Below are 11,045 nucleotides of genomic sequence, written 5' to 3' on the forward strand. Positions count from 1 at the left end.
TAAAGTCTTCATACAGAGAATCCCATTTCAGTTGTTCTTGTTCTACAGATTTCAATCCGTTGTATATGCCAACATTTATTTCATGTATATTATAGCTGCTGCATACAAATTGGATGAAAATTACAAAAAATAGAGTTTTGCTTAACATGAATTTAGTGATTTAATTGGTATTAATAGTTTTATTTAAATATGATGTTTGCGGAAATCAAATAAATATATCATAAATTGTTTTTTTAGATTGAGAATAACTATATTTTTACCCAAATAAGCCTTTCGTTAGGCAATTAGTTATTATAATTCTTATTGGAATTTAATTGATTTTTTTTAAACAGGGGTAATTATAAAGAATTATGGTAAATATGGATAGAAACAACAGGCCTAATGTGTAAAAAACTTTCCTAATTATAAATTACAAATTTTGAGCCTCATAAAGGAATAATACATACTTTTATATTCAACGGCTATGGATATTTTCAGCGTTTTGAATCCCTAGTAGATGAAATTTTATGGATTATTTTAGAACAGAAATAATTTATTATATTTTTAACGCTTTACACAAACATGATCAATCAAAAATGGATTAAAAATAAATATGCATTTTCTTTTACTAAATTTAGAATTTCAAAATTTAAAAAAATTGCACGTCAGCATTTTCCTACAATAAACTTACCATAAATGCTAAAAATTTAGTTAAAAACTACACCGAAACAATTCTTCTATCAACATTGCAAGCCTTAAGTTTATAAATCGGTTTTTTAGATATTTGCATTCATACATTATAAATTTATAATTATAGTTCCATTAATTTCAAAAATGTATTAGTCGTCCATATCTTGAACAAAAAAAATACATCACATACGCTTATGAATTCTTTTTTCTTTCTATTACATAAACTAAGAAGACTTAAAAAAACATACGTATAAGATTATTAAAACCGTAATCAAGATTTATGGAACTTTCCAATACTGTATTTACTTATAATAAATCAATGTTTACTTCAAGAAAAACTTGAATTGATTTTTTTTTATAGATTATGTCATTATTTAGTCACAAGATTCGTCTAATATATGTACAAATAATAATATATAAGTATTTTTTAATTATGTTTTAAGATTTCGCTACATTTATTTTAAAAATTAATAATCAGCATTTTTGTTTTTACATTATCAAAGAATACATGGCTTGAACATTTCTATATTCTATGTGATATGTCTAAAATTATGGAATATGCATAAATATAATGGTTTCTTAAAAAGGTATTATGAACTTTTTTATGTTAAATTTTTAATTAAGAAATCACTATTAATATTGCCAAAAAAGATTTCTGTAATTTAATAAAAATTCTTCAAATTTTTAGATCAAAAAAACCCCACCTAATATGAATATTCTAAAAATAGAAACCATATGTATTACATTAAATTAGTATTTCCGTTTTTGCAAGATTTAAAAATAAAGACATATTTTTTTTATTATAAACAGATATTTTGGCATTTCTAAAACCCATAATTTCATTTAAATAGATAAAATATTAAATCCAAAGTTTTTCTTACTCTGTAAATTGACTGGTAAGCATTACAATTATATAGCTGGACTAAATTCCTTACAAAATATTATATTAAAAAACTATCTTCGGCTATGCTTTTTGAATGGCGCTATTGCTTCTTCGGATAGCGCTTTTTGTTATTTATCTTAAAATATTTACATTTTTGTTGCTTTTTTATGTGATACAAGCAACCTCATACTAATCTAACAATTTAAAAATTACAACCGATTTATAAATAAAGATATTGAATCAAAAATCGCCAAAAAAATTGCTCTTTCTTGCATATTTCATCTATTTTATTTTGCCAATCGCATACGTGTCCACAAAATATAAAACTCTTGTCTTATTAGATGTTATGCGTGTCATTCTTCTTATTCCATCTAATCTGTTCAACAGTTTATTTTTTCGATATTTATATATATATATTTGGGGAAGTATTTTTTTGTTTAAAGTGACAATTTTACCAAGTAATGAATTTGACACCTATTTTTTCATATAAAATAAAAATGAAAAATACCATTCAATTTACCCATTAATTACTGTTAGAAATGAATAATCTGCCCGATTTCGAAATTTTGGCATTCTTATGTACCTGTAGTTAGTTTTTCGAAATATAGATTTGAATAAATTCTTATTATTAAAATAATTAATAAATAAAAATTACGGCAAGTTAGTATTATGTAATATGGTTAACTAACCAATTTACTGTATTCTAAATACATTGAAATAATTATGGAATGTTTCTAAAGTTTATAAAGAATTACTAGATCATTTGGTGGAAGCGAACATTCTTTTATAGCTCCGGACTGATAGTAATATATTATCTTAACAACGAGAATTTAGTCGAAGTTGATTGATGTGTTTAAAATCATTTATGGTTGTATTTTGATTTTTCTGGCTATCAAAGACTTTTTAATATAAATTTACAAATTTAAAGATTTTGCTTAAAGTACTAAAGATTCCTTTAGGCGACTAGCTGACTTTAAAATTTACTTTTTAGTGTCAAGCCTCTGGGTGAAATAAATATTATATTTTTCAATATTATCAAAGCATTTATCACTTTCGAAAAAATTATAAAGGCGAAAGGTAGCAATAAAAATCAATAATACTTTGATGAGAAGGGTATGATTTTTAAAGTGGTAATATCTCTGACTATTTGTTTAATTGATCTGCTTTGTATATAAAGGGTTTGGCGATAAAATAAAAATTATACACATTTTTTTTAATTTATGGCATATACCTTTTTACAACCAAAATATAAAATTATTATTATTAGACATACTAAAGTCATATATGTGGCTATCGAATGTATTGCTTAAAATTTTCTGAGGTTTAGAGAAAGAGGAAACGCGTTAATTAAATTGAATTTAAGTTTTTTGCATTTTAGGGGACTAAATAAATTTTTTATCTTGCATCATACTATCGTGATTCCTCTATATATTTATTTTTTAATATAAAAGCATAACATGATCTAATACATCTTTTGAATTCGTACCTCGAGTTATCTTAAATATTTATTAAATACATCTAATAAGAATAGATAATTTCACTTTCTTAATTCGGTATCTTTGATCCATAAATCCAATAATATCTTTATAAAAAGAAGTGATTGTTGGCTGTAAGAATTAAAAAATTGTAATGGTATTTTTTATGATATCTTGTTATATAAACTCATAGATTATAAAAAAGTTGACTTTGACCTATTGTAAGTAATCAAAATTTATATAAAATCTATTTTTTAAACTAATATTTCTTCATGAATATTACACACAACACGTACATTCCATTTTTTATTTGTAATGTTGGTATTTAGTTTTTAAAAATGTTTTTTTTATAATAGATTTGTTAAATATAAAGTCTTATAAATATGATCTAATTTGCTGTTATTATTAAAAATATATACATACATAAATTGTTTATACAAAATACACAAACATTCTATAATAAGATGAATTTCTATATACTAGACCAATGCATATTTTTTACTCATATGAAACAGGGAATGCCTATACGCATTCATATTTGATTGATCACTATAATTTTAAAATTTTGAAAAATGATATAAAGAGAAAATTGTAAAAGAAAAGGCATCTATAAATTTATGTTTTTGCGTGCTGCATAATCAGAACTTGTTCATTAAAAATTAAAAATTGCTTGATAAAATTAGCACATAATATATTTCCATAATTTTATCAATTTAAATATGCATTAGTCAATCGATCTAGAATATTATAAAAAAATTTGAAATGGTGGATCCCTTGTAATGGCCTCAATTTTAAAAAAATCATGGAAAGATTCAAAAAAAAAGCAAAGCGTGTGTCCATTGAAATGGAAAGAACAGAAAGACAAAAGTATTAAAGAGAAAGAGAATAGAAAGGTCGAGAGATCGAAAATCGATATTTTGAAAGCAAAGAAACGTGAATATAATTCTTCAATGAAAAAAAAGAGAATGGAGAAGGCTAGTAAGGGAGAATAGATGGAAAAATATATGTTAGTATTCAAATAATCAATTATTATTCGAATGAAAAATAACTTTTTGGATCCCTTTTGAACTTCCTTTCTATTAAAAATAAATTATAATTTATTATCGTTAAAATATATTCTTGTTGTGACAAAATCGGTATATAAGATTATATATGTTATCTACATATTTTTCTTTTCTTATATAAAAACTTTATAGCAAATGTTTAATTCCGTTTAAGATAGAAGCTAACCTATCCAGAAATAATTACATGATTTGTATGCAAATCCACGTATAACTAAAATTAAAACCACATAAATTTAAAAATATTTAAACCAATTATAAAGTAAATAACTTTAAATTACACTAGATCTTAATTTATAACTTTCTCATTATAGTTTTTAAAGATAAAAAAAAATATCAAAATTTAAATAAAAAAAGTAAGAACATTTGATTTTTTTAATGATTATTACCACAAAATACTCTTCTAAGATAGAGCTGGTAAATATGAAGAAGCCAATAAATGATAAAGCCACAAGAAAAGCCGAATTTATTCTAAAAGGCGGATTCTTTATAAGTTTAAGAATGGAATGATAGATTAATATTCCAGTCTATTGTTTAAAGCGATAAATTATTATCGTATTTGAACGTTATAAATTTTTTTATTTAATTATGGGTTAATTTTCTTTTTATCGATTTTATCTATTTAGACGTGTTCAGCGTGTTGGAAATATTGCACAACTCCTTGATGCATCTTTTGACACCTTCCTCTGATCTATCTTCATCAACTGCTCTTCTTCTCTCAAATGAGATGAGTTCAAGTGTCTTGCGGAGTGTGAGAGCTTGCATGTATGCTTCTACTTCGTCCGGGATTTTTTTTTAATATTCTAGTCTATTGTTTAAAGCGATATTATTATTTAAATTATTATCTATTTTGACGTTATAAATTATTATGTTATTTAAATAAAATATAAACAAAAAAATTTACAATTAAAAAATTATATAAAATACCGGCAAATAAACTGAACTGCATGTCCTACATAAAGCCTGTAAATAGAATGTTAGGGATATTAAGTTAACATTTTGTATATATGAAATTACAACTTCTAACTAAAACAATCCTTTCCTTTTTATTTATTAATCTTTGATTAAGCAATAAATGATCCAGAAAATGAGATTAATATTTTATTGCTCACTTTAATTTGTAAAAGGTTTATTGAAACTTATAATCTGGCTTCTAGCTTATGAATAATTTTATACAAATTTTAGAATGTTGTTATTTCATGTTATAACCCACAATACACAAGATCTTAACTTTTAAAAGAGAAAAGTTCGTGTTGTGACATACAATACAAAAACTAAAATATTAAAGATGAGGTAATATAACGTTACGTAATTTCTAAGATCTTGTAAAAAAGAATTCAAAGCTAATTTTGGCAAAATAAAAACTTCATTACGCAAAATCAATTTTTTTTGAATGTATTATCGTGTTAAATGAACGCACTGAATAAGGTACCTAGATGGAGAAATATAACCTACCAAAAATGTTATTACAAGATCTAATCATTTTTATATCCTTTAAATATGATTTAAAATATCTATTTATACTCTTAAAAGTTTAAAGCCGAAGATTCATTTAATAAATATATAATCTTATAATAATTCTAGACATAACAAACAGTTTTTTTGCTCTTTTTTTTCTTTATATTTTTTAAAATTTCGGTAACATACACATAATATTATCTAATATGGCATTCTCTGCAATAATCTTATTATAAAATAGTTATACACAAGATTCACTAAATGGATTTACTGATTACATATTTCACACAATATATTTACAACCTCAAAGACTCTTTCATTCAGAAGAAACCCCTTGTTATTTTTTTATGATTTCAAACTTCGATCAAAATAACACATAATTAAAATCAGATGATGAAATAAAGAATGCAATTCTTAAATGTATAGAACTAGGGTTCAGCAGATTAAATTCAGGCACAAAGGTGCACGGAATAGCGAGTTTACAACTTAATTCGGTAGAAAATAAAGTGAAAATATGCATTTGTGGGTATAAACAGAGTCCTTTTTAATTTTTTTAATTAATTTATAGAATATTTATTAGGATGTGATTTTTAAAACAATCAATGACTGTGCTATATCGCCAATAAATAAAAACATATATGTTCTAAAACTCGATTTCAAAGACTTTTCGAGAATCTATAAACATAAAAATTTAGTTCTAGTAGAAGATTCATCAAATATAAAATCATCAACAATAATATGCTTAACATGAAAATTAATTATCTAAAATGAATTGGAATAGAACGGTGCTATTATAAAAAAAAACAAAACATACTTTAATTCTTAAAAAAATATTCAAAGCTAAATCCAATTTACCAAGTAGAAGTGAGAACACAATAAACTATCACCAAAACACAAAATGCCAAAGACCCTATACTACTATCTAAATTAATGAAAAATTGATGAATCAACTCAACAACAAAATTTATGTGTTAAATAGAAAAAAAAACTTTCTGGCATAAAAAGCAATTTATTATTGACCAGGGCTCAATCAAAAAGCTTGAAATTTGGTTTGATATAGCATAAAAGATTATACAGAATATAACAATGTAATTTTGATCAAGAGCAAATTTTCAACGTAAATGGCGAATTCTTGTGATGGCATTTATTTAAGCAGTCACGCAAAAGAAATCTGGATTATTCTTGCATACGAGGCAAAATGAAGTGATTAGAATATATAAATATATCCCAAATCCTTGAAAGGTGCCCATGAGAGTCAAATAAATTCGAAAATATTTTGTATAAAAAATCATATAATCCGAACATAATGTGATTAAAACGGATGCACGACTATAAAAAACATTCGTATTTCGTATATATAATAGATATGCTTATGTGCGATAAAAACACCAGCTTATACCCATTTTAATCCTTATTAAAATATAGATGAATCGTCTAATATTATAAAAAAACAAAAAAATATGATTTTAATTTAGAATTATCATATGATTATTTTCTATTCTAGAACCTGTGATATACTATACGCCTTAAATCTATATGATTTGATTCCAAAATATCATAAGTAATATATTAAAAGTTGTGGAATGTAAAGAAAGTGATAATATTTACAATTAAAATGGAATCATAAAAGAGAATTATACTATAAACCTTTGAAAGTGGAGGATTCATAATGAATCTTGTGTAGTGGATGTGATTGATTGGTGCATATAAAGGTTATGGAAGTGTCTTAATTTTTGAGTTATAACATAAGAAGATGTATAAGTAATTTTTTAAAGCCATTATGTTTGAATGAAGCATTTAAGCCGTAGAATACATTGATTAAATACGTCTTTTAAGTAGAAGATGACTAAGTAATGTTACAAATAGGCTTTAATTGAAAGAACTTTAGATAATCATACACTATTAAGCTAGCTCAAGTTTTACTGGGTTGGAAAAGATTAAAGATTAATTTTATAAAACAAATCTAACAATAAAATTAAGTACAGTAATAGATGAAGAACAAGTATGCCTATATATCACGGCTTATACGATTTATTTCTAATTAATAAGTAGCTTTTCTTTTTATCTAGTATTTTTCATGCAAATTTTATATATATTTTTGTTTATTCTCCTAAAATCACGAAGGTAAAAAATATACCAAATTTTCTTTATCAGCTAAGAAACTAGAAAGAATCCAGGTAAACATATATATTTTTATAGTCACTTTCTAAATTTTTTAAAAAAAACAAGAGATAGTAAAATTATAATAAATGGAATAGATTAAGATCACCAGTAGAATAATTTATATGCTCAATATTTCTAGGTCTAATAAAAATAAAAAAACAGGTTAAGGACGTATTCCATATAATTTAAAGATAAAAACATCAAAATAAAGATTATAAATTAGGGCTATGGATATCTTATGAAATATTACATCAGTGTATACCATAAATAGAAGAAAAATAAATTATATTATTTTCTGAGGAATATCTCAGAACTTTACAAAGAGATTACGTATTTGCATATAGACAAATATTCACCAATTACAGACACAATTTTATATAAATTTTTTTAAAATAATTCTTTCTCTAATTTGTTTCGAAATATTTAATATTACTTTTTTTTTGTAGAAAAAATTTATGATTTTATATATAAATAAGTTAAGAGCGTTTTTTGTTCTTTTATAACCAATAAGAGTTAAATTATCCTTTGCACACGTATATTTAGTTGTATTGTTATGCCACATCATCTATTTTTAGATTACTTGTTTTATTAATCGGTTTTAAAACTTCTTGCGACTCAAAAAGTGGCTTTAAAATATAGAAATAATTAAATTTCTTATTATTAAGGATGCGACTATATTATAAATGTTTAAATATTGTAAGTTATTTGGTGCGATTTTTTGAGAATTAATTTTATTTCTTTTTTTAATATTTTGAAGTGGGTTTGTGCAAGAAATCGGCTGGTTCTGCAATTAGATATCTGAACGACGTCAGATTTTTTATATCTTGTCGTATAAAAAAGAATTATTAAGCTTAAAATAATACAGCCATATAATTTTATAAAGTCTAAAGAAATTTGTACAATTGCATATCTAGAAATAATTTACACATTTTAAATGTATAATCATAGAATTTACGTATGCGGTTTTCTTGATATATAATGCATAAAAACTATAAAAATAGCTTTTGCGTCATAATTTATGTACAGAATACAAAATTTGTAAAGTTTTAGTGGTTTATTCTATTGTTGTGTAGCATATTTTTGCGCGAACGTAATATCTTCCTTTAAAAATAAAAAGAAGAATGCCTAAAGATTCTGTATTTTGGCATAAATATACAAGATTTACATAAAAAATACTTTATATAGTTGATATAATATTATTTAGAAAAGGGGTTTTATGATGCTAATTATAAAAATTCTTTAAAATTTGGTATAAATATGGTTTTTTCTTGGTTTCAATAAAATAAAATCTAGCTGCGGATATAGCCGAAAAAATATATTTTTTATTTTGCGTTTAAAAATTTGCTTTTTTTGTAAATTTTAATGCAAGGTGCAATACTTACAAAGAGTTACGAATAAATATTTTTTTTTAAAAATGAAGAATTCGTTTCCGTATTTTCTATTTTACTAAAATTTATCTTTTAATATTGTAATAGATACAATATGAGCACATTTTTTATTTTTATGACACTGTTGGTTACAAACAATGACAAACTTTTACACTTTGAAAATGTAAATACAGAGTGGTTTTAAATACAAAGAAAATAATTAAAAAAGGGGAAAATGCTCATATTATTTTGATGCTATATTAGAAAAAGAATTTCAAAATTAAAAAAAAATGCCGAAACATGCGAAATAAGTTACATTTCTTCTGATATAATATTTATTGACTTAAAATAATTTTTTAAGAACTTCTATCAGCTTAATTTTTGACTCTGTTTTTACAGACTTCGCTATATTATTTTTTATCTTGTTTATTAAGTAACCCTTAAAAAATAAAAATCGATTATAGTCGTGGATATTGAACAGAAATAGATTCAATATTTTTGTGAATGGATATAAACAATTGCTGAAAAATCTATACAATCAAATAATCAACTTTTATGAAATAAAATAAATTGAGTTTTATTGATTTACATTAATAACATAAAAAAATAAATTCGTTTTAAAATGAATGATTTATTGATCTAAAGATTAAAATGGCTTAAAGTATAACATAATATCTTATTTTTTTATGCTGAGATGCATTAATCTAATTATAGAGGCAAAACATATACACTATCAGCTGCAAAGAAACATAGTTAGACCAAAAAAACCCCGAGAAATAAATTTACAAATAAATAATAAATTATTTATACACCGTAAGTATCTATTTTCGTAGTAAAAATATGATAGAAAAAATTATCTTACACATGAAAACGATTTTTAATTAAATAAGGCCAAGAAGGTGATATGATTGAAAAATTGGTTGGTCAATGCAGATGTTGTATATACTATCTGTCTATTTGTTTATTTATTTTCGAAAATAGCTATAGGACATGATTTTTATGTGAAAATTATTTAAATTTCATTTTCGAAATTATTTATGAAAAGGTTTTTATCGTTTTTCTATAATGTCATGGAATAAGTTTTATTTATCTTTTTTTCATATTTTGCGACATGGTAAAAAAAGGAAACACAAGGTCATGAAGGGTACCTACAAGATCTCTATGTCACTAACCAAATTATGGAACACATTCATACTATGTGATTGTGGGAAGATTAACAAATAGATTACATAATAGAGGAGCGGTATCAAAAAAAATAATACAAAAAAAAAATTTGGTTTCGAGAAAAAGCACTCGTTATGTTTGAAGAGAAAATATAAAAATACATGTATAAATTAATTCATAATTAAAATGATCTTCAACAAAAAAAATTTACAATATTTATTTATTTTTGAAATAATTTTAATTACTTTCAATCTGCACTAATTTAGTTATAATATTCAAAATCTATGTATTTACCTAATTAAAAATGTGTTTACTAATTATATTTTATTCTTAGATTTTTATTTTCAATATTATTTTATTAATCCTATATATTTTTTCAAATATTTCTAATCTTATCTGGTGTATTTGTGCCTAATGTCTGGTTATACTAAATATTTAAATTCTATATTGTATTATATATGTTATGGCCCAGGAAAAAAAGAACATATTATTATTTATTTAGCTTTTTTTTATATTTACGATTTAATTTAAATCAAATCAGGAAAAAAAATAATGCACACATAGAATTATTTTAAATTTAAATATGCCTTTGTCATATAGAACCCGAAATTTTAGAATCAGTTTTTATCTGTTATAGTCTTTTTTTTATTTCAAATCTGTTTTTTAATTTAGTAAAATAGCTATGAATTATAAAAACAATGTTTTCATTTTCTTTCCGATTTTAGCACACAGAACAGCAGAAATATGAAAACCTCTTGGTTTTGCCGTTATACTATAAAAAATATATTGAAAGGGAATATTTACA

Source organism: Rhyacophila brunnea, unplaced genomic scaffold (assembly GCF_057557595.1).
Source record: "Rhyacophila brunnea isolate RB1 unplaced genomic scaffold, BYU_Rbru_1.0 scaffold_61, whole genome shotgun sequence".
Taxonomy (NCBI): Eukaryota; Metazoa; Arthropoda; class Insecta; order Trichoptera; family Rhyacophilidae; genus Rhyacophila; species Rhyacophila brunnea.